General features: G+C 36.8%; 1 long non-coding RNA gene across 1 annotated transcript in view; it reads right to left on the bottom strand.

Annotated features, from left to right (window-relative positions):
- LOC143156844 (uncharacterized) overlaps positions 1-26180 on the bottom strand; it is a 767026-nt gene that overhangs the window by 200757 nt on the left and 540089 nt on the right. The gene's annotated exons all lie outside the window — the stretch shown is intronic.

The raw sequence follows: 26180 nt of genomic DNA, 5'->3' as shown, positions 1-26180 counted from the left end.
CAGTGAACACTGAAACATCCGAGGGACCTTACAAAAATGCAGCGGTCCACTCACAGGCAACCTCTCCACTGGGGACTTCTCTCTCCTTACTAAGTCAGTATCTTTTGTAAACTGGGGATGACAGTATTGCCCATTTTCCAACCTTTGTCTAAAATCAAGGTTTCTCAGGACAACAGTACCTCTCAAGCACATAACCTCTGCATAACACCAAACAGAATGGGTATAGTCTCTGCATGGGGATTCTCAATGCTTAAGGAAACATAACTCCAAGCAGCTGTTAGCAAAAAAAACTCCCTGTAGCTCTAATACACCAACATTTTATTCTCTTACTGAAGTTGGATACTCTTTAACTTATTGTGCTGGTTTTTTTGTAGTGTATGGAGAATTTTGAATGTAAATGCGATCTTCACCTTTGCTTTCACATGGCTTCAATAATAACTGCTAAACTGTAAATTGAGTGTACATAGGAATCAATTCTTATATCCTCACAGAAGTGACTATAAAATAAGGAACATAAAATTACACAGCTAGATACTCAGTAATTACAAATAATTCATCTTCACCTTCAGCCTTCACAACAAAAGCGTTAGTTTGGGTTTAAGGAGCTGAGGTAGATCAGTAGCTGAGAGAGATTTGAGCCCTTCTTGCCTCTTTTGTTCATGCTTCCATCAGTCTAAACCAGTAAGTCATTTCTAATTGCATAAATAAAACACACTTCCATTGTTAATAGTCCAAGTTCATTTCTAACAAATAAAATACAGAGACATTTTAAAATATTCACCGATAGCTGGCTGAACTGAGCAACTTTCTCTAGTTTTTTTGAGTACTACTCAGCAAGGATAAATATAAAGGTACATCCTCAAACAGAAACCAAGGACAGACTGAAATATCCTACTAATCTACCTCAGGCAAAAGCCTGTCTGAACAGATGGGCTTTTCTCTATGCCTTCAGGTTTTGCTGCATTACTGGTGGAAATTAGTTCCAGAGGGGAGAGCCTTCTCTCGAGAATTTGTCATCACCTGTCCCGAGATGTTAAACTCAGTAGCACAGAAGGAGAGAAGCTTTTCCCCAGAAAACTGGGACCAAAAGCATCGTAGAGAGTAGCATGAGTTTATTGGCATGTAGTTTGCAGGGGACTCTTTTGAGCTGTAATGACAGCTTGTGCTGTCCACAGCTAATTCTTCCTTTGCAAGCAGTGTGGGAGAAGCTGTCCTGAGCAATGTGCTCACAATTGTTCTATATTTGCAGTGTCATACTCCGGACCGGCCAGAATTACCAAAACAGACTACTAGGAAACTTATGAATTTTCAGCAGCTGAGAAATCTGGATACGAAGACTGGAAATTAGGTTCAGAGAAGTTGCATACTGCCATAAAGCAAGAGAGTAACTAATTTCTGTAAAACAAAAAATATTTTTAGTGTTCCAACTGTCTGTAAGTTTTAATAATTGGTGTTGTATATAGCACCCATTTGACATAGCCTTTGATTCTGTGAAGACTCATGGGATTTGGTTATTTGCTTAAAGACAAATATAGGTGGAAGTTGCTGTTGGCCTTTTATGCGCATCTGCCTGACACATTTATGTTTAAGCAGAATTATTTATTTCTTCCTTTTATTTTTTAATCAAAGTGTTCATTATAAAACCACGGTCCTACTGTTCATTTTATATACAAGTTATTCTGAGTGTGATGTCATTTTAATTAATATTTTTCACAAAAAGGAAGACCATAATCAATTAGGGCTATATAAAAAAGCATTTTAAAGCAAATACAATCAACAGAACTTTTCAGAAAATCAACTCCTTTTCAGTAAATGGCGTATTGATTTTACAGCTTCGCATGCGTATTGTGTCACTTAGAGAAAATGTCTATTCCAAGTGTCTGCCTACTCCTTGCGAACACGCGTCTGAAAACCTAAATAGTTTGCCAAGGTCTGGTCTAATTTATTTATATTACACATTGCCAACAGCAGTAGGTGGCAATCACCATGGGACCAAAAAAAAAGGCACTTTGAGAGCAAATATAAAATGGTGAATGAAGATGGTGCTTGCATACAAGATGGGATTGATTCTGACTTTTACTGGGTCATTATGAGGGTGAAAAAGTATTTTCAGTCTTAGTGAGTTCACTAATTTAGGAAGGCTATGGAATTTAAGGGAGAATGGTGCTTTTTTAAGATAATATGAACTCTGTGGTCTGGTTGCCTAAGGAATGGACAGCTTGCCATTCTCAGTGACGGGCACAGAAAGGTCTACATTGGCATGCAATGGTGAGGTGGGGCTGTCAAGGTGTGGGTGCAGTCCTATACTGTGACATCAAGGAGCGTCTGGGCGATGCTCTTAGTCATATGGTTTAGTTTTAGGTAGTCCTGCGAGGAGCAGGGAGTTGGACTCGATGATCCTTATGGGTCCTTCCCAACTTGAGATGTTCTATGATTCTGTGATTAGGGCATCTGAGCCAGACTGACAATGAGGATGACAGGGCACGACCAGTGGTACTGTTGCACTTGGCTAAGTACCAGATTTCACAGCGGCAGAAGTTATTGAGACTTCAGAAATGTGTCTATGCTGCATGGGGTCAAACCCAGGACTTTGAATTGTCTTATATGAGTAGAAAAAGCACAGTGCCCACGTGATGAGGATAAGCACTTAGAATGGCAGAAACCACGATACAAATATCTGCTGTACCTAACTGGGATCAGGGATGTGAAAGTGGGGCATATCCCACGTGCTGGTTAAGGATTCAGGCATCTAAGCTGTCAGCTATGCTGAAGTGGGATATTTTTATCTTATTCTGACTTGTCATTTCTCTTCTGGACCTAAGGAGCTATCCTAGTCTTTTGGTGTTGGTAGATATTTCTCTGAGGACATTTTAAGTCAGGCAAAGCTGAAGAGTGAAGCAGGGTAGATGAGGTGCTCCAAAGGGAAACTCCCTAGTTTCACAACCAGTGGATAAGATGTCAGAAAGAAAATGTGCATAATTGACCCTTTTTCTGCATACCAAATCAGGTGGGAGCACTAAGATATATTCTGAAGATATGTTTCTATCATATTCTGTGGGTTAAAAAATAAAAAAAAAAAAAGAAGCAGTGAACTCTTGTGAGCTCTCCCTGTTCTCTCTGTAAGGGACAGAGCTGCAGACTCAAAGCAAGGCTTAACTTAGTGTCACGTTAAAGAACTATCTCATTTTAAAACTAGGAAATAGAGAGTTGTTTTTTTCCCCTAACATGTAGTTTTGAAACCATACCACTCAATTTCCATGGTCTTTTTTTTCTCTCTCTTAACCTCACAATATAAGCTTTATTCTTTTCTCACTTTTTTATCTGCTTTAAAACAAAATGTAACTCCGCTGACTTTGGCGGACTCATTCCTGAGCTATACCCTGGGGTAATGAAGTGAATGACAACCCAATATGAAACATATGATTGTGCAGAGTGAATTCCATATTGGCCTGTACCCTGCATAATTGCATTGAAGTCAATCTAAGCTGTGTAAGTTATTGCAGATTTTTTTGCATGCAAGAAAAAAAATAAAATAAAATGAAAGAGCCCATGCCTAGCCTTGTGTTTTATCCTAAGCCAAATGGGTAGACAGCTTGCATTTGCCAGCCTTCTCAGAAAGAGCCTAAAGGGACCTGTTTGCCAATATTTGATTCTCTGGCAGCAAGTTTTTGTACTTCTGTTAATTAGCCAGCACAGGGTGTTTTCTGTTTCTCTGGAATACTCTAGCCAAGGGCAGACTCTATGGACACACATCAGAAAACAGCCACTGACTCTACAGAAATCCACCGAAGAATCCCGTACTCATTGCTTGGAGGATTGGAACAGATGCACGAAAGAGAGGAGTCCAGGAACACAGATTTTTATGTATGGTTTTATCAGAGTTTAACAATCCTATAGTGGCATTCGTTTGACTTGCCAAGCAGAAGGCAATGGTTTCATCTGTATCAGGCACTCAGGCAGAGCAGCTTGTTAGATATTATAAACAAATATGCTACAATGAAAGCAGACTTTAATTTGTTAGAAGCAGAGCTAATTTTGTACCAGAGCAGTCTGAAATATCAGCACTTATTTAATGGATATATAGATGCCTAAGCACACACATTTTGAGATGCAGGCACCTCCTTCAACACAAAATTACCTGAACTACTGAACTACTACCCAATAGTACTCTGCTGTTCGTGACACGGAAATTTAAACATCCTGTCTAATAATCACAGTGGCTTAAAGAACACAAGCTGTGGCAAAAACATAAATATATTTAAGCAAAAATAAATAAAAAAAAAAAGAGATATGCAACTTCTTTTTTATTTATCAGAAATCACAACTGTAGTACATGAAAATATGATCTCAGTATGTTGAAACATAGAAAGCAATATATATGGAATAAAACTTGACACAAATGTATTGCACAACAGCCAAAATGCCTGCTAAGCTTTCTCCAAGATTCAGACACTTAAAAGTGACCAAATCAAGCAAGCCCACTAAATCCACTAAATTTCCCCCAAAATGAGGAAAGTTCAGTGGATTGCAGGAAAATAGTAAATTGCTTTCTACACAGTGAAAGCACACCTGCTAACAGTATTGATGTGTCAGTGCTATCTGGTTTTCAATGACTGTTATCTGAACAGCAATGTTCTCTTCAGAGGAATAAATAGAGAGAAAAGAACATCTTGAAAGATTCAGAATCTCTTTAAAAATAATTAGAAGGAAATGGAAGTTTCTAAAAGATTCATTTAAAACGATCATAAAAAAAGAAAACTTATTCTGGTCCAGGTCTTCCCAGTGGTCCTGTGAGAAAAGGATGTGCTTAGTATTCCATATTTCTGACTCCAAAGGAGAAAAAGATCTACTTACTTTTTAATAAAATCCACTTTCCTCTGTATGCACACTTTCAAATACCTGCCATTTTTTCTAGTAATTAGACATTCAATCTGAAGCTACTTTTCACCACATCAAACACAGAGGAGCAGATCATCACTTGGTGTAAACTGTTCCAATTTGATGCAAACTTGCCTCTGGAACTGTTGCAATCTTGATGCCATTGTTTCAGTAATTATCGTATTCTAATGCATTTACTCCAGCTGAGGACTGGTTTCCTGCAAAATTTTAAGGAATTTTGCAGACAGGAGTGAATTTCAGCCACAACAAATGACCGCATAACTTTGTGAGAACAGTAATTTTCTGAAAAATAGAGATTGTGATATATACAAATGTACTTAGCCCTATGTCAAATGGAAGGAGATACATTATTTCATCTTATTGTACAGCTGTCTGAGAGCTAGAGGTGAAAAGCAATATACAGAAGCATACACCATAACAAGCCAATGGACCAACTAATATTTTGACTTTGACAGTGACCTGTAAAAGTGCTTCAGAAGGGGATCTGAGATCTTTGTGACACACTTAGTGAAATAACATGTCCACAAAAGGAGAATTTCCCCTATTCTCATCATACTGCTGGTTGAAAAGTATGATTTTTAGGTAAAGCAGTTGCATCAAATCAATAGAGAACAATTAACTTAAGAACCATCCAAAACCTTTGCAAAAGAAAGCACAAAAATTAATTTTGCCCTTGATTTATAAGTAATTTGTGTCAAATAAAAAAAAAATAATATGAATTTCACAGCTTTCAAATAGACTATTTCTACAAAAGCAAAGAGAAAAAAAATGTTATTAAACTTTATAACAGTCACTTAACCCTACGTATTCTGTGTCTTTCTACACTTAATTTTCCTTCCCCTTGAACATGCTGTATCAGCAACACTGTCCATTGGTGACTACCAGATCCCTGTCCCTGGAGTCCAGCTGAGGTTGCAGAAACTTTCAGCAAGTTCAGGGACAATGGCCTGAGAGAAACCACACTGGCTTTTTTCTTTTTTAATTTTGCTTCTTTTTTTTATTAAGATTTAACTGAGCTTTGTTTCAGACTAGTAGACTGTGAAACTAGGATAGGAAGATTAGACTTTGCTGGGAAAAAGTTATGTATGAAATATTACTATGACAAGGTTGTGTGGATAGTTTGTGATGTGTGAAATGAAATCCCTACTCAATGTGCCTAGGCAATGCAATTAGTGCTATCCTGGTCAGGGATTTCTTTTTAGAACTGAAAAGATTTGTCCTGAAAACCAAGTACCCAATATATACTTATTTAAAGCCCCAACTTAGGAAAGAAAAAAAAAAAATCTTAAGATATCCGCTCTGATTTATCAATTTTATGCATCTATAATAGGTTAAAGTGAAGGGTCCTTTGCAAGAAACTTTGGTGGCTAAGTTCTGAATATCTGGCAAATTCTTGATCCGAATAGTAAATACAGAAGATAATGAACTTTGTCTGGGATTCAGTCACTTTGCAGAGGTGGGGAAACTCAAGCTGACTAGGAGATTCCCATTCAATTCACTTTCAATAGAATGTGCCATCTTAAGAAAAAAAAATCAATGATTTCTACAGATTTTTTTTTTTTTCTGAAAAAAAAAAAGCCCAACAAAAAACAAAACCCAAACCAAACAAACCAAAATAACAACCTTGAACTTTCTCCCAGGAAAATTGAAACACTGGGTACTAGACAGAAATTACTTTTTCCTGGAGAGGGAAGACAAAACTGACAAAAGTTTTTCCCAGCTGAAAATATGAATTTTGTTTCTTCCTTTCTGATAATGAAATGTAATCTTTTTTTTTCCTGTTTTCTTCCAATTCGTAACAAAAGAAAATCTTTTCAAAGGCGGCACTGGTGGAAAACAAATGCATATCTTCCAGCTAAGCATAGCTATCAGAAACCATACAAACTGCTCACCGAGACTGAAGTGGACAGGCTGCTTCAGCAGTTAGTCTTTCTCGTAACCTTAAAATTATTTAGGATAGAGCTACTTATTCCTGGCTTCAGGGCTTGAGTGGTTCATAAAGTTTTGTTCTGACCCTGTGCACAGAGATTAAACCCATATTTACGTTATGATGTCCTTGCTGTAAGGACAGTTTAGAACAATGAGATAAAAATATTAAAAGCTTCTAATAATTTAAGCCTGTGTCAGAAATGTGGCTGAACTAATTTTCAGATGAAAACAGAACAAAGACTGCAGACAGTAGTAAATCACGTGGGCTCAGGAAGGTTCCTGGGCACTGGAGTGTGTTTGCTAGGTCATTAAGCTGTTAATATGTTCTTTGGCATGAATTTCGCCAGTCTTTTTGTACAGTTGCCTGATACAGTTTGGCTGTCAAAATATTCTAAAGGTGCTTCCCAATAGCCAGTTTCTACACAGCCACCTTGTATCGAAAGCCAAGACATGGTACTTGGCCTCAGTGCCTGGAAACATTTCTGCTCATGTTCAATTTACTAGTAGCCAAAATGTCCTGGCTTTTGGCTGTCCAGATGTGTGTGTTCCCTGCCTGTGTCCATAAGGGTAGGCAGAAAACACAAGTTTACTATGATTATCTCTGACTGAAAACATAAAGGGGGTAGAAAAGATGTTTAAAAAAAAAAAAATCTTTAAAAACTGAAAGCAGGGTTGAAATCAAGGTCTCCAAATTCTGAATCTCTAGTCATTGCAACGTAATCCCGTGACTCAGTCCTTAGTGCAGCCTGGAGTGGCACAGTCAGAGAAATATCCATAACCAAAGAAGTAAAACAGAAATCCGTGTGGGAACAGGTCTGGAAAGGAGCTATGTATTCCATGTTCGTCAAAACATTTTGAAATGAGATCTGAAATGAATAATTTAATTCAGAGGGTTAAGGTTAGATGGAAAGGACGTGTACTTTGGTCAGAATAAAGGTTAAATTTTTGTCCTGTGTAAGTGATGTATTTATGTGCCTATATCTTTGTATTATTGTCAATGATATTTAATAAAAAAATAACCAACCAGGAAAGCCGTTTCATAACACAGATTCTCAGAAAGATAAACAAAATTCCCTTTATTTGCATACTTTTAAATACAGTATCATCCTACCTGTTTCTTTTTTTTTAAAGATAAAGTTTTAAGTTATCTACCAATAAGCATGTTTTCCTTACTGTACATTGCCTAGCTCAGGAGAGCTCTGATTCTTATTAAAATCTACAGGTGGATTGCTGATATTAATAATTCTAATTTACTACAAGTTTAAAGAGTAGTGCTATCTTCAAATTAAGACAACTGCTTTTTCTGTTTGGACTCTTCGAATCAGGAACTAGAACTCAGAGACTGTGTTCAGCCTAACACAAACTGGTTCTCATCTTGGTTGGATTTTCGAGATGCTATCAAAATATGTATTCTCAGGAAGTAAAAATTGACAATATTTCTTAGTTTTGATGACATTGAAGACAAAACATGAGACAGGTACATATAAAGGGGAGTCTGGCTAAATGAAAATGGGAATGTTGAAAGAGAGATGCTGGAGAGCAGTAAGTCTCTGATGACTCGCTGGGAATAACCCTGCATTCCAAAACAGGGGGAAATGCAGTTCAAAGCAATTTCAAAACTAGAAAATGAGTAAACATTCAGAAGAATCTTGCTTTGGGAATTAATCACACAGTTCTTTGCCAGAAGTAATCCTACTGAAACTACTACTGTGGAATGGTAATATTTATAAAGAGGAATAGGTGGTTGAGATGAGATTACAAACCTTAATCTAACACAGGTTCCTACTGTGGCATATTTACCAGGTAGTTGAACAAATCTTTTATAAGGAACTATTTGCAAGCTTGTGACCTTTTCCTTCTTTTCATTCCCATTTCACTTAAATTATCACTCTAAATATATCAAAGGGACTCTCAGCAATCTGACAGGCTAGAACTACATATTGAATAGAGGAAGCATTGATTTGAAAAGAAAAAGAAAAGTAATTTCTTAGAAGTTCTTCTCTGCAAGGATTTTGCGTCTGCCAAGAGTTTAAGAATTGATACATACTCAATGGAAATAGTGATTATGCAAAGAATAAAGATTCTATCAACAGTTTGTTGTTTGTATGCTAATTATGGTTTTCATACTTTGAAAATGCTTTACAAACAAAGATTTTGAATATGCAAACTAGGGCTAGCTGAAATGCTTTTTCATTCAAGTGATATTCAACAGAATTGAGTACTAAATAAAAGCTTTCTGTTTGCTTTTTTTTTTTTTTCCCTAAAAAAAATTATCAACCTTTCTTAGGAAAAAAAAAAAATCATCCCAAATGGCTAAAAATTGAAAAAAATTGATTTTTCAAGACCTGAAATGGTTTTGATTGAGTGTCTTTACTGTATCTCAGGGAACTCACCATTCAAGCCATCACTCTTGTAGGACCATTTCCTGCAAAATGCCTAACAGTCCTGTGACTAACACTGAATGCAATTCGTTCTTTCACTGCCTCTTGATCTTTTCCATATACTTTCTCTCCTGTAGCCTCTGTTGGAGGCTTTCACCTCAATGAGTCATATGGGAAAACCTGGTTGGGTAGACTGCATGTGCTAAACCCCATATAAACAACCCTTAACTTCAACAGTTAAGATGTCACTAGAAGATACCACAAGTACTGTATGTATAGCTGACTACTGAAATTGTCTGCAGGTCCCATCACCTGAATAATGTATGTGACGAACAGACTTCAATGTCTTCACTAAATCACAAATTGTCTTCTGTTTTATGAACTTTATCTGCAGTTGTAGAAATCACTATGAATTATACAAATAGCAACAGAAAAGAACACTGCTTTTGCTGCAGAAGAACTTAGTTTGGAAGGGACCTCAGCACATGATCTAGTCCAAACCTCTGCTTAAAGCAGGGCCAACTTTGAAAATGTTGCTCAGGGCCTTGTTTGGTCAAGTTTGAAAATCTCTGAGGATGGAGATTCCACAAAATCTCATCGTTGAACCGTTTCCCTAATACTTAATCAGAATTTCCCTTGTTGCAGCCTGTGCCCATTGCCTTTCATGTACACCTCTGAGAACAGCCTGGCTCTATCTTCTCTATATCTTCCCATTTGATAGATAAGGACGGCAATAAAATCCCCCCTCGGCCTTTGAACTGAAGAAGCTGAACTGAACAAACCCAGTTCTCTCAGCCTCTCCTTGTACATAAGTAGTAGTGTTTGTGTCTCAAAAGTCATGACAAAGAAATCAAAGGAGCATCAGAGCCTTAAGAATTTTACTCATTTCTTCAGCAGACCCTTATGCTTTGTTTTTTTTTTTTTTTTCCCCTGTAAAAAGCTGTTTAAGGAGAAAAAGTTGGAATTCTACATTTCCTGAGGAGCTGTACATCTCAAAAAGAAGTTAGAAACATTTTAAACAAGAAGACTTCTCCAAGCCAAAACTATCACCAAAATTAAATAAAAATAAAAATAATAATAATAATAATAAATAAATAAATAAATAAATAAATATAATAGAAAGAGGGAGGGCAGGGGCAAGGGCAGGGATGATATAATTCAGTCCTAAGAATTCTCCTGTGCTACTTATGTATAAAGAATATACACATAATGAAATACATTACAAGGCCTATGACACCGTATGTATCTAGCCTATCTCTGAAGAGTCAAAATATGAACCAGAGGAAGTCTGCTAAATGAGCTGGAGAGTTGTAGGAGGATAAACAGGATTCTGGAGCTCCATGTCCTTCCTCAGAGATGCAGAGAGGATACTTGCACTTCAGAAAGATGGTTTGGAAGTTAAAAAAGGTTTGAGCTTCCCAGGCTTAACTGATTGCAAGGAAATCTTAAGGTGTGTCTGGTTAATTTACTCTATTCTTCTGCCAGAGCTACAAGCAAACCATAATACTGTATTGTAAACCCTTTTTATAAACCCTACTGAATTAGTGTAACTTGACAACTTGATGTACTTTCAGTTTGTCCTGTGTGTTCATTAGAATGGCTTGAATGTGAAAACATGATTTGTTGAGGTCTTTTTTATGATTCCTGGTGCGGAATTTGGTGTCAAACTGTGCTAGCTGTGTTTCATAGTTTTTTAACGAGTACTGAGTATTAAAAAAATATGTATGTAAAGCCTGTAATTTTCACCCCTTTCATTTCAAATAAAAGTGTCCTCATCATGTGAGTTGGAGAAAAGATTATTTGTTTTCTTTCGGTACTTTCCCGTGTAAATAATCTGAATTTCCTGAAATGGCCATCAGAAAAAAAGGGGGGGGAAAGATGTTAATACAACAGGAATGACAAGTGGACCACTGATAGGAAAAAATGGCATGTTAATAACTTGTGAAATGTATGTTTGCAAATGAAGCATTTGTAGGCAACAAGTCCATGAAAAAACTTAAAAATGTGCATTGGGCAATGCCCATGTTCTTAAAGGAAAACTCACACTCTAGTAAGATAGAATAAAGTAGGTACGCTCATGTGTGTGAGTTTTTCATCAAGTGAGGCTAGAGAACGTTTCAGAATTGAGTTCGTTGAGTGGGGCTTATATCATCTAAAATGCAAACATCACCAATGCAGACAGCTGGGGCTCAATGCAGTTGACCCACGCGTACAGCTAGAGCCAACTGACACGTCCCGAGGAGACCCTTCCCAGCTCCCAGCTACCGCTCCAAATAGGCATGTTCTCACAGAGGTCCTGGCTCACCTCTGCCATGTTTTGCAGATGCCTTTGGGCATTTCAAATGGCTCTAGGGGCAAATCCCTTGTCAATGCCATCAAACAAGTCCATGCATCAATTCAGCTAATCACGTGTAGGTGTCTGCTTCAAGGAGAGAAGCATAGTTCTCTGACCCGGGGATACTGGTTACACTAGAAACCTGGCTCACATCAGGTACTTAATGAAGACAGTGGCATTGAGATGTCCTGATCTGTGAAGTGAACTTCACCTATGGTCCAACAGAGTTGTCAAGTTTCCTTCTACCTTTTTTTTTTTGAAAAGGACAGTACTTCCAGAGAGCAATTCACCCTGCCTCTTTCAGAGTCCCATTTTAGGATGGAATTAATCAGTTTCTGAAGATGTTGCTCTTTTCCGTCAGTTGTAAAGACTAGTTTAGAGTAGATGTCCCATTTTTATACAGCTGAAATTAAATGAGGTTTATTCCATCTCCAGTCTATGTTGTTCGTTAAAACAACTAGTAGTGTGGGTTTGTTGTGGTTGCGAATAGTACAACACAAAAATCTGAGGTTGTTCTAACTTATGCTAATGGATTGGTTAATTAAACTAATCCCTAGTTCTGGGGGAGCCCAGGCTGAAGGGAGAAAGCAAAGCTGCTGAACTAAACCTCTGGATCTGTGATAACAGAGAAAGAGAGAGAGGGAACAGACTTTTATTTTTATTTTATATAGGTCACTGCCTTTATATTATAAATTCCTGAGGTCACTGACAATGTGGGACATATCTTAAGTCATGCTAAGAGGTTTAACATCTCAATTCCACTACCCTGGGCCTCACTACTTTTAGCTTTTTAGCATTCAGGCTTTGGGTTTTTGCTTGTTACTTTTTTTTCATATTTGTTTATTAGCATTGCAAATGTGTTTATAGTACAAAGCTTACTATTCCTTTCACTGTGTTTCAGGATTGTCTCTAAGGTGTCTGTAATTATATGAAAACAAACTTCTTGTCACAATTCTTGTTTCAAAAACATACAACATTTTCTGAAACTGAAGGTTCCAAAGCAACTAGTGTTTTCTGAGTGATAAATTACATTACTTTTGCATTATACATTTTTCACCATACCTTGTTTTGTGTTGCTGAAAGATAAGATTGTCTTCTCATTTAAAATATATATGTTTTTAAGATGGGTGAATACATAAGGGAAGAACATAGGTTTGGCATAATTATCTGCTGTTTTAAGTTGTGCCCATGTCTCATTTTTAAAAACTGTTGAAAGATTATTTCCCATGGCATGTTGCCTGAAGTACATTTTATTTTAAATGCAGATTTAAATAAACAGCTGGTTTTTTCTCTTGTAGTCTTTTAAGAAGCTGCCAGAGTGCCTAACAAAATGTCTTCACCTGGGCCTAAAGCTGTAAATATTTAGGGAGCAGCCAAAATAGCAGTAGAACATTTACTGCAGTAAACATAAGCTGAAGCATTATTATAAATGGAAAAATACTTATTAAAAGGTCGGACTAAATTAAATGGTCATGCTGTAAAAGTTAGATTTCATCTAAAAAAAAAATTTTCTAAATATCATTATGGGCCCTGTAAAGAAAGAAAACTTGGCTGTGGGGAAAAAAATAAATTGGCAAATTATACCTTCAAAAATGAAATGATGGTATTCATCTGAAGATAAAGAGTGGATGGATGGTCCAGGTATATCTGACCTACCCACTGTTGTTGTATTACCTGCCTACTTAGAAAAAAACTAAAATACATAAAATATATATGGCAATTTGGTTTGGTAGATGGTGTTTGCCTGCTCAGTCAGGGGCTATTTATTTAAAGGTCCCTCAAGACTGGAGCATTGGAGCATTTTCTGAAAAAGTAGATTAGAAATAGCAGTGGGTCTCTCTCTCCCTCATGTATCCTGCTTTTATCAGCAAAGCTTTGATCAGATTAAAATGTTTGTGTGTTTTTTAAAATTATTCAAGAAAAATAAATAACTTACATTTCTGAGATCTGATCCAAAATTCATTAAAGCCCCTGAAAAGATTTAAATGATCTTTGGGTGAGGCAATAGCTGTTAATATGGTTATTTCAGTGACTGATCCAGTCTATCTAATCCTACAGACTAATTCTGCTTACTCCACCTACCATCTGTTTTCCTTTCCAATAGCTGGAGTTTGCATAATTAGAGCTGAAGGTAGCCATAATGACAAATTATGAAATTTCCTTGAAAGTCTTGAACTGAGCTTTGTAATTCACTAAGAATAGAAGTTTGGAATGTTCATACTGAGAAATTTCATGCTAACACTATAGACTACTGCATTTTATAGTCATGATGATGGATGGCTTCTTTTGTAAAATATTAAATTACTATGATATTAGTGCACAAAACCCTTATATATCACACTATACGAAAAAAACCCCAAATCCTCCAAACCTTCTCAAAACCCAACAAAAAACCTCAAAACAAACAAACAAACAAAACCCAAAACCCAATAGCTTCTCAATATTCACAACATGCAGCAACGTGCTTAAAATGACTGCTGTACTTTTCTTCTGGGTGATGTTAAGAGAAACACTTTCCTGCTAGTTTAGTTATAACCACATCTCCAGAAAAAAATCTTTCTGGATTTTCTCTGTCAGAATTATTCCCAGCAGGACACTAAATATGAGAAACAACAGTGCAAGTCAACACATGAACTCTGGAGACACTCTTTTGAGTACTGTAGTAAGAGAACACTAAGAAATTGGTATAAATCTGAGGTTAACCACAATCATTAAAGAAATCAATTTTATAATTTTCAGTGGTATCACTGACAAGTTTAAGGAAAGGTTTTTAAACAAGATAGTCCATATTTTAAATTTGGAATTACCAACATTTTACTGGTGTCTTAGATGATATGCATAATTTTTGATGTTCAGAAGTTGTAAATCAAAATTCAGGTCTGAGAGCACCTTAGACTAACATAAAAAGCCGTCAACATAATATAATGAAATTATTTCTTGTTTGAGTGGACATAATGTGAATAACAAGAAAATCATAAAGCTGATAATGCTTTAAGGCCTTTGCTTGCTTTTTTTGTGAATAATTATTCTTTTAATGACACCAAGAACTCATGTGTCTCTCTGTCCTTTATCTACACGTGCAGGGTTTTTTTTTCTTTTTATGTTCCTACCTTCGTTTTTATTGGTGATTATTTTAATTAATTACTGTTTGGACAAAAATAACACTGTTACATCATCCCAAGAAGAACACTAAGCTTATTTTTGGCATAAGAATGAACATAAGATTCAGATCACATGCTGTATGGTTCCAGAAGGGCAACCAGGAGGACAGAAAAAGCTTCTTTTCCTAACTCTACTGCTCCTCTGCTTACACTAAGCTAAGACAGACCTTCTAGTGGCACCCACCACAGCCAGACTGTTGTGATTTTTTTTTCTCCATGTAGACAGTGGAAAACCTGGCATCCTTCTGTTTTTTCAGTAATTTGGTGTTAAACTGTCCTTCACAGAATCACAGAATGGACTGGATGGAAAGGTACCTCTGGAAATCATCTAGTCTAACCTCCTGCTCAGTAGGAGGTTAGATACTCAGGCAGTATCTAGTCAGGTTTTGAATATTTCCAAGGATGGAAATACAACCTCTCTTGGCAACCTGTTCCAGTGTTGACCACCTTCACACATCAAAAAAAAAAGAAAAAAAAATCTCATGTTTAAGTGGAATTTCCTGTATTTCAAATTGTTCCCATCCCCTCTTGTCTGCCCACTTGGTACCACTGAGAAGCTTCTGGCTCCATCTTCTTTATTCCTCCCCACCAAGTACTTAAACACATGGATACAATCTGCCTGAGCCTTCCCTTCTCCAGGTTAAACAACCCCAGTTCTCTCAGCCTCTCCTCATAAGAAAGATGCTCCAATCCCTAAATCATCCTTGCTGCCCTTTGCTGGACTTGCTCCAGTATGTCCATGTCCGTCTTGTACAGGGGAGCTCAGAAAGGGACACAACACTCCAGATATGTCTCACCAGGGCTGAGCAGCGGGGAAGGATCACCTCCCTCAACCTGCTGGCACCTTTCTGCCTAATGCAATCCAGGAAGCTGATGTCTTCCTTTGCCACAAGGGGCAAAGCTCATGTTCAAGTTGGCATCCACCAGGAGCCCCAGGTCCATCTCTTCCAAGCTGCTTTGCAGTTGGTTGGTCCTCAACCTGTGCTGGTACATGAGGCTGATCTTCCTCATGGCCAGGATTTAACTTTTTCCCCTTGGTGAACTTGAGGTCCAATTGAGACTGTTTCTGTAGCCTGCCAGCTCCTTTTGATTGAGAGCACAACCATCTGGTTTATCAACCACTTCTCCCAACTTTTTATCATCCACAAACTTGCTAAGGGTGTTAGCACACACTGCTGATGTGCCCCATCATCCAGGTCATGAATGAAAATGGAATACCGGCTCCAGTACCAACCCCTGGGGTATACCAGTCATGACAGATCTCCAGCTGGACTTTGCACCAGTGATAACAACCCTTTAAGGCCAGCAATTCAGCCAGTTTTCAGTCCACTTCATGGTTCACTTATCTGGTCCGTACTTCATCAGTTTGTCTGTGAGGATGCTACGGAAGGCAGTGTGGAAAACATTGCTAAAGTCAAGACGAACTGTATCCATGCTGTCTCCTTTTCCCGTCATCTAGATTCAAGACTGCTAAACTGAATTCCTGGCTATGCCATGTATTTGTGGTCTTGTCAAGATAACTATTTAAGAAAATTAAATATTTTGTTGATGTAAGACATATAAGTGCCCAAAAAAGTATTTTGCAGGTTATCTGGATTGCATGAAGAATATATGTTTTCAATATATATCTACAAAGGTTTAAGAAGAGAGATTCAAGACGCTTTATCAATGCATATGCTGCTTTGATCACTATTCATACTGGTTTGAGGGTAAATATCTCACTGTGATGAGTTGACAGACTTCTTAATGTGTGCTTTTTAGGGAAACAAATTTCTGTAAGATAGATATCTCTATAAACCTACCATTATGAATGTGCACTAACGTATACAGCAGGATGAATACATTAAGAACAAAAATCTGCCACTCGTACCCCTCTGTCTCTTTTTTCACTTTCCTTTTTAGCATGGCAGGGCAACCAGATTGAATAGCCCTGTAACTCTGTTCCCTTGTGTGATCTTGTTTTTTATTTTCACATACATTTTACTTGAGATTGCTCATAATTACAGTGCTAGAAAAATTTTTCTTCTTCTGAAAATGTGCTGTATTATAAAGCAGTGTGGAAATGCGTAACAAGAAGAGTTGAGTGCTACAGAAAATAAAAATGACTGTCAATAGTGATAGTATTAGCCACAACCCTTTTTCTCTGAACATCTTTGATTATTCTTGTTTGAAGAGCAGTCAAGATACAGAAGATCAAAATCTGGTCTTAGTTACACTGATTTAAATGCAGGGTAACTGCACTGCATTTAAGTGTTCCTAACAAAAGAACTGAATTTTAATTTGGTTTCTAAATACAAAAAGTGTATTTCACTAGCAACCTGCTAGGGTGAGGCTTTGGGATTTTTTTTTTTTTTTCTTCCTTCTTAACTCCTTTGATTCATTCCTTCAAAGTATGTTTATTTACGCATTCTTTTATAAACGCAATCACAGCTCATTTTGCATTTCTCATTGGGATATCATTTAAGCATAAGTCAAGCTCTGCCACGTACAGTCAGATGGTTTAATAGAAAAGATTACTTAAATACCAGAAGAACTGATTAAAACAAAGCCCTGGTGGATTCCTCGGTAAATATTTTTAGAATATTATACATACCTTATAATGTTTTGTTAAAAACTGTAGGCATTATCTGGGCCGTGGGACAGATTAAGGTCAGCAATCCAGGCGCAAAACTGCGGACAAAGTAAATTCCTGAACCCAGCTGTCTGTTTACGTAGACTGGAGCCTTTGTTCTCTTAGCCATCATTGGCAGGACCTGGAATATCACTTCATTTTTTTGTTCCTTTCTGAATATGGGAATTTCTGCTTCTCCAGGTGATGGACCAAATCCGAGCCCATGAACTAGCACAGCCAGAGAACTGCAAACTTGCGCTACTGGTTCTAGCTCTAGGGAAGAGCAAAATTCATATTGTGGCTGTGTGTCACAAGGTGGCTGGTAAGAACACAGGCAGCTGCAGAGCAGGGTTATACAAGACGTGTAGGTACTTTGGTTGGTTTCAACAGTACTCCCACCTAGTAACACCATCTGCAGCCAGCCCAGAAGGAAATTATCGAGCAGTGTTATCCACACTGACTTCAGTGCTGGTGCGTGCACTTTTCAGAACACATGACTTATTGAGCCTTTTGCTGGAAAACTTGTCAAAATATACCCTCGCTCTTCATCTTCTGAGGTTTCTCTTCAATTCTTCTATCATCTTTTATGTACAAAAATTACTATGGACATAGATTTCAAACCAGAAGGAAAGGAGGATGGGTCAAGACCTATACCCATTTAGGACATTGTTAGATTATAAGGAAGGTGGTATAAAAAGAGACCTAATCTTCTTTACCTCTTCAAAGTATCTGAGATTTCTATTCCCTCCAGGTGATACCTAACCATATGCTTTTGGTGACGAGACTTAAAGACTACTTGATCACTACTTTTTTTTTTATTTTGGTGTGTCAATACAGCCTCCCAACATCTCCCATATCCTTGGAGACTGCAGTGACTTCGCAATGATTTGCAGAAGTACACTTGGAAGTTCACATTGCAGTGGAGACCTCTAGAGCAAAGAGCTCTATTTCTCTAGAAAGCAAGAGAAATGAGAATTCAATGACTATGTGAAGGCAAGATGTAAAATCATGACAGCCTTTATAACTGGCTGATGAAGTTTGGAAATCTTCTTATGAAAACAGACATCATCATGTATGCATGAAGGAAGAACAACAGAAAATAAAAGCTTCTAGGTTTTTGTACAAACTTTGTAGACATAAACAGCTCACAGAACATTGAAGTCTTCTCTTATCTTTAGACCTTGTGACTTGAAGGAGGAGAAAGGGAGACACACAGTTACCAAGAAAATACGGTTATTGCTGATAATACCGGATGATATCTCATCAAAATTTTGCCTTCCAAAAAAATATAGGAGAACAAATTATTTTTTCTGATGATATTTTTCTGTTGGTTATTTTTATGATGGTACAAACTTGTAGCTCACGCAGTACCCTATCCTCTTTAAAAATTGAACTTTTACTTAGTTTACAAAAAACTGGGTCTACGAAATCTGCTTGGCATGAATGAAAAAACTGTGTATGTGTTGATGTATAAAAACTAGACTATTACCTGCAAGGACTACATTAATGTTCCTGATTGAGTTAATGGAGGGGTAAAACTATAATGCTATAGATAAGTGAGAATATTTGGATTGCTTGTTTCTATTAGCAATGTGACATAAGGTATTGTCATAGTTATACAACAATAGTAATCCAATAATAAGGCCTGATATAAACTTGATATAAATGAGTAATTTGAATAACAGAAAAGTTCTGGTCTTTGAGGTATTACTCAAATATAGCTTAGAAATTCTTTGTAAAAAGAATTAATAAATACAGTCAAAACATTAAAAAAATAAATAAGCAAAGTTCTTTGAAGTTTCCCTCAAGGCTATGTTTAATAAATCAGACTGTTAATATGAATATAGTTAGCAGAGTTATAGTAATTTTGTCCCGGTTTTCCCTATTTTATGTCTTTATTGGATACATCAGATTTGATTTTATACAAAAGCACTCATCGATTGTTTACTGAAGTCACTTTTTGACTTCCTATAATAACTCCCACATAACTGGTTAGACATTCATTTTGCTAAGTAGTAAGTGCTTAATTGGCTTTATCCAAATGTAATCAGACAGTCAACAGAGCAGGGGACCCTCTTAACCAAAAGGTCACCTAAAGAAGAGATTGTCTGTGCTTCAGTGGCAGCTTCATTAGGGTTGCCATAAGAAGATTTCGTAGTGTGGAAAGGGACTTCTGGTTAGTGAAGAAAATCAGAGAAAACATTTTAAAAACTGTCTGCCATGAGATTAGAAAATAAGTGTCCCTGAGCTGAAGGATGTATGGCTGCAGTCACAGCCAAATAAACTGTTACAGAAGTCGCAATCATGTTTCCTATAGACAGAGCAAGTCATTTAAAGTACCTTTGGATACTGGTTTCACTCGGAGTTGTTTTGTGGCTTTGGACCAGGAGAAATCTTATTTTCTCCAGTACGCATTTCTAGAGAAAAAATCCCTTATTCTAGTCGAACTTTTTCCATTTCACTAGGAATGGTGTATTTTTTTAGGCTCTAGCTACTTAACAACTATGTTATAAAATGAAAACTCACAGTTAGAGTGGAGGACTAGATTCTAATGCAGGAACACAACAGACTCGTCTTCTGACAGCACCAGTGGCAGCAGAAGTAGTAATCTGAGCAGGTCAGGGAACAAGGCTATCTCAACCATGTTAAACTGTCACATTTATCTTCATACTGTCCTCTTTCAATGAAAGAATCATCTTTATTGCATGCAGAATTGAAACAAGTTATGGGAAGACGGTGGACAAAAAAATGATACAATACTTGTATTAGATTGCATTCCATTGAATCTAACATAGCAAGAACACAGAAACTGAGCAGAAATCAGTTCTGGAGTGATGCATGTGTTATTCCTTGTTCTGTGAGAACAAGAAGCGAATTTGGATTTGACAGTACCATTCTAGGTTCGGTCGTGAACCTCTCAAAGTCTTCACCTGAGATGATAACCAACTAAATGCTTCTATAGTTCTTGAATATGCAAGACCTGAATTTCTGAATGCAAAACTTCCAGTCCTGGTGGTACTTGGCAGGGATAACTGATCTGCATTTTCCCATCTCTCTAGGAAAGACACTACGTTAGTATTATCCATTTAGCCTGAGTATTCAGTTCTTTGACATAAGAGAAGAGGAATGAAATTTCAAAATCCTCAAAACTTCTGAAATGCTTTAGACTCCTGTGAAATATTCATTGCTACCTTACACAAGCTTGTTCACAATGTGTTAAGCTCTGAATACTGAACAATGAATCTCCAACCCTCCCCAGGACAATATTAAATAAAATATTAACAAATCCCTAGGATAATAAATACATAAAAATAAAGAGAAGTACTAATTTGCTTAAAAGTTTTTTACCTGATACTGTACAACCGTGCAGAGCTCCAATTTGCTAGAAAAGTGGTGTGAGGGAAGTCAGTAAAATGTGAGAGCACAGGAATGTCCTTTCCAAACAGGATCAGAAGTTTGTATATTTGTGTATTCTGTTTTACTGTGTCAAATGGCAGGAAACTGCAAAAAAGCTTAAGAATAAGACACAGATATGACAGTGTTTTCACAGTATATTTCCCAGGTGAATTCAAATAATCTATAGCTTGGAGAGTTTTTGAGCTAGTGTTATCTTTTATTTATTAGGTCTGGAAAGATTTCGTTTCTTATTAATCTAATCGCTTTTTCAACACACGTAAGCTACTGGCACAAGTTTCTGTGGCACTGAGTTCCACAGCTACACTATATTTTTTCATAACAGCACATCTGGTTTGCTTTAACTTGGCTACTGAGTAAGATCATGTAGATTTAGTTATTTCACATCCACTTTTCTATATTCGTTATGATTTCTTGGTACTTTATCATGCACATACTCCATGGACTCATCCAGTCTGGAAAACTGTGATCGGTTTAGTCCCTTTTGACTATTCACTACTTACAGTTGGAAGCTGTTCAGTACTTAGGATTGACTCAGTCCCCTTTAGCTTTATCTGAATTTACAAGGAGACACGGAGCATTTGCAATATCTGTCTCATAACTGAGTTCAGTAAGGCACAAGCAATCAGGGAATATTCTGAAACTGGGAGATGCATAAATATAGATATAATGTATAAAATACACAAAAACGTACACACACCTAAAGATTTTGCTAGTAGATGAAATGGGACTTTGAAATGCATCACATAGTTCCTAGGTTTTGTAAGACCAACCAGACCTTCTGGTCTGCACTGCAAATAGCTTTCTCTTTGTAGTGCCTTAAAACAGTTCATATTGGTTAAAATACAGAGACGCCTTAGCTTGAGAGACAAATCATTTCACTGTGATGTTTCTTATTTAAATAAGGGACACTGAAGGATGGAATTCAAATGTTTTTATGACCAGCTTTGGATCTGAATTTAGACTAGTTCTTAGAGGAAAACGATGACTTTAACTCCTTATTCATCTTGCAGGTTCATGGAATGAAATTCAAGAGCAATGGAAGTATGTTTACAGCTTTCAATAGATTGAAAAATAATGCATGTTTGCCTTCTTCTGTACTGCTCCTAACCAGGTCATTCAAACATGGACTCTCTCAATTTTGAGCCATGCGGTTAGGCACTTATGAGATACTTGGATTATGTTGAAGTTCACTGAGAGAATTTACCATGGTTGATGCAGTCATGTAAAATGTGCCACCTGGTTGAACTCAGTATGAACTTGGAGCTCTTTACTAAATCTTCGCTTTGGGGAAAAATCAGAGATGTAAAACTTGAAAAGGATTTATAAATCATAACAAATTTAAATATGACAGAAGGATTTATAAACTTTATTATTATGGCAGGATTTCAGAACCCATTAATAGCCTAAATCAGATATATCTCAAGAGTAAAATAAAGTGAGGTAGCTGAAATCTTTCTATTTAGGGATGTTTTACATGATTTGTAGATCTGTCATTGAATTTGTCTATCTTACTTGAGAAGCCAAAGAATAGCAGATGAGTCTGGATTTTTAAATCCACTTTGGAATGAGTTACAAGCTTTTATTTTAAAGATCATATTTACTTAAAATAATTTCTGAAAGCTTGTAAAGTAAAACACACTCCTGCAGATTTATTCAGAAGATTTATAAATCAGAACTAAGGAAATCTTTAGGAAAAACATGCCCTGAAAACATTTAATGCTTAAATGTTCTTATGTTTAAAACTGTTTTGTTTCTCCAATCATCTCTTAGTTCGAGACAGAAATAAATCCTCTGAAAGACTGAGCGTTTCTGAAACATGTATGGATTCACTCCAGCTACAGCCTAAACCATGAATCCCAGCTTCAACACAAACGAAAGTATGCATTAGGACACTAATTCATTTAACATTAACCGAGGTCCTGGAATACTAGGGTAGAGAGACTAAATATTTTCTGACCACTTGTGCAAACGCTTCATGCTGCCATTCCTATACAGGCGTGTAGGCTTTGCATATAACACATCTTCTTACCCTATTTTCAGTATTGGTTCTTTCTTATGAAGGCGATGGACCCTATTCTCCGACAGTTTAAGTTCAAGTCTCAACAGAGTTATGATGAGGTGAGTGGCCTAAGGAAAGCTTATGGCACCTCGTACTAATTCTAATTAATCTGCTGTGGCACTCTGGTCAAGTCACTTTCTCTGTACCACTGTTGATCTTCTAATTTTTTCTTTCTTTCATCTATTTGAATAAAAAAACCTCTCCCTCTTTAGGGCAGAGACTGTCTTTCATGCAGATCTTGTCAGGACAGAAATGTTCATACACAAAACAAAAATAAATAATTGTATTAAACACTTTGTATTCAACTGAACTTTGAAATGGGTCACAATCTTTGTCTGAGGAATTAGTCTGCTACCGATAAGCTCACTTTCTGCAACAGCAGATAATTCTTATCTTGAACAAGTTGTAATGTCAGCCAATATTATCATTATCACACTTCAAAAACAGGAGATAGATGAAAGAAAGTAATTTAAAAACAAATAAACTGAACTCAAAAAGTGTGGCAGCAGCCTGAAAGAGTAATTATGGGGCTCTACAGTCGATATTGCCTCTGTATATCTCAGCTGATTGATTGACTGGCAAAAATATTTTTAGCTACTTCTGTCATTTTAAATTCAGAAATATTTTTCTTTCTTAATATACTTGGAATTGCTCCTTTTGTGTTTCAAATCATCTTTCTTCTACCGAGATCCTAATTTGGCAAAATAATTAATTGTAGACCAAGGATTAAGCAGAATATTCTTTTTTCTCTTTGTTAATAAGGCACAAAACCACTTCTGTGAAGCTGGTTGTGAGCAGAACAGGGTGGGAAATAGTTTCAAACAATAATCCATGTAGCCAGCTAGTCTGGGCTCAAGGCAAAACCCAAAGCTTTCAGGGCTGTCAGCAGACATACAAAAATAATCTTGATTTCAGTGACACAGGCTCCCATGTTAGAGGTATCAGATATGGGTTCAAATCCTTGATTAAATGAAAAAAAAAAAAAAAAAGAAAAAAAAAAAAGAAAAGCAGCCCTTGAACGTGAGGTTCCCTTCCTAGTCATGCAACCTAATTATACAGATGTCTGGAACGGGATGGGGCAGTGGAGTGTTATTTCTTTGAGAATAACTTCAAAAAAAACCCAAATTTAAAAAAAAAAAAACTTTAACTGAAATTGGCATTCTTCTTTAAAAAAAAAAAAAAAAAAGAGTAGTTTCAATAGACTTCCATTTAAAGCAGCATTTCAGAGCTTTTATTCAGCCTGAACATATATGAACTAGGAAAATGATAATAAAATTAGTACATAGTCCCAGGCAAGTATCCTATTTTATATTTTATTACCATAAAACAGTATTGAAAACTTTGAGACATTGATTTATTCTTGACCATCAATAGAAACCAAAATAATATCTACCTATATATAAATACTTGGACTGAGACAGGGATCTCATTACTACTTGGCAACGGATGAACTGATGTCTCAAGAACTGGGTTTTAAAATTTTATATAAATATATATGAAATCCAGTCACTAGGCACAAGGCAATGACCATTCAGAATTGTTTCAGTAGTTATGTCAGTGAGAGAGTCTTTATTACTTAAATAAATAAGAGAAATGCCAAGCAGTTTCTCTTTTTCAAGAGTGTTTTTAAAGGGTTAAGATAAGGCAATTTTAATAAAAGATTGTTCTTGCCTTATACTGCATAATTCCTTGGAGATCTTCATACCTCTAGAAAAATAACACAACACCTTATTTTTTCATACAATGCTCTCCACTGATTTTATCAGTTGCAATTGATGTGCAACAGAGTGGCATTTAGTAGGGTAAAATCACTGACAGAAAACTTGACTGTGTTGAATATCTTTTTCACAGGACATTCTGGCTACTCTGGCATCGCAGGTGGACCAGGTATAAGCCAGGGCTGAGTCTTCTCAGTAGTGAAAACAGTCCCTTTGTTGTAGGGACTCAGAGAGCAGAAATCTCTTACTCTGAGATTCATCTCACCCAATTTTAACTATCTACATTGTACGTATGTAGATCTGAATTAATTGTCTGAATTCTTTCTAAAGGTAATTGAGAGAAAAAGGCATTCATAGAGCACATTTTTTCTCCTCTCAAGGTAGATAATTAAAACAAAATATATAAATTGCACTTCCAAAACGCCTTTTTTCTTTCCAGCAGCTGTAGAGTCTGGACATCTGATTCAGGTGCAGATACCTACATTTAAAGGCAGGCAAGATTACTCCAGGTCCTCTGTGTATCACTCCCTCAGTGACTTAGTTCAGTAATTCGTTACCAACTTCCACAGCTGCCACACGGTCATGACAGTTTGCCCCACCTGAGTTTTATGAGAATTAGTACCTTTTTCTAAAGGCTAATACAAATCTCAGGAAAGTGATAATGATTTTACAGTACCCATAATCAGATTTCGGAGTCTGACCGTGCTGAGCACTTTGCAAGCAGCCTCAGTGATCTCAGGAAAAAAAGCGCCTGGGTAAGAATCAGAAAAGCGACTTCCAGGTATGTGCTAAATTCACAGGGTGAGCGGCCCTTCTGCTCGCAGAGGCAGCCAAATATCTGCTCCCAATGGTTCTTTCTACACTGTTTGTAGGGCTGAGTCAGGGAGCTGTACTGCCCTGCCTCTGCGCTGCGATGGATGGTTATGGGACATCAGTCTGTAACTCCTAAATATTCAGGAGAAGAAGCTTTTGTTTATAAAGATGTTTTGGTACTAACAAAATAATAATGTAAAGGAATTAAAAAATGGAAAAATATTTGCTTGTAAAAATCTATGGCACAAAAGAAGGTACCCAGCAAAGAAGGAAGAAATCACAGCAACTCTGTTTGAAATTAATTTTGTGGGATTATTCTCTATCTTAAATTTTATCTAAAGATTTATGTAAAATTGTTAATTTACAGATTTACAGAAAACCCATGAAGAAACTCTTTACCTACTTCAAATAGTAATTCTGCAACATAAAATCCAAATAATTCTGTGTTGAAAGACTTAAAGAATTACAGACAGGTGGAATTTTGGCAAAAGCCAGAAAGAACTTTAGCTGAAGAAACGGTATCATACTACATGAGCCTGCCCCTCTTTCAGTTAAAAATATATGAACCACATCTGTATAGGTGTTTACAAAGCTCCGTCCCCTGATAAACATAATGCCCCAGGTGGTACATGCATCCCTTTAACTAATGGGGCTTTAGAAAAAGATCTTCATGAAATGTTTTGCGACCAAGTGTATTAAAGTTTGATATGAGGAAGGACAATGCAAAAAAAATCTCTACTAGCTTCACCCTGAGTAACAGTAGCAGAATAGCAGTATTAGTACTTGTCATTCAAAGCTTCCATGGGTGGCTCTGCAGTAGGATCTTCCTTTCTACTAACGTGTCTACCTTGACTATG

The sequence above is a fragment of the Aptenodytes patagonicus genome, chromosome 1 (assembly GCF_965638725.1).
Source record: "Aptenodytes patagonicus chromosome 1, bAptPat1.pri.cur, whole genome shotgun sequence".
NCBI classification, from domain to species: Eukaryota; Metazoa; Chordata; class Aves; order Sphenisciformes; family Spheniscidae; genus Aptenodytes; species Aptenodytes patagonicus.
The sequence above is the reverse complement of the archived record's forward strand: the minus strand, read 5'-3'. Positions and strand labels throughout refer to the sequence as shown.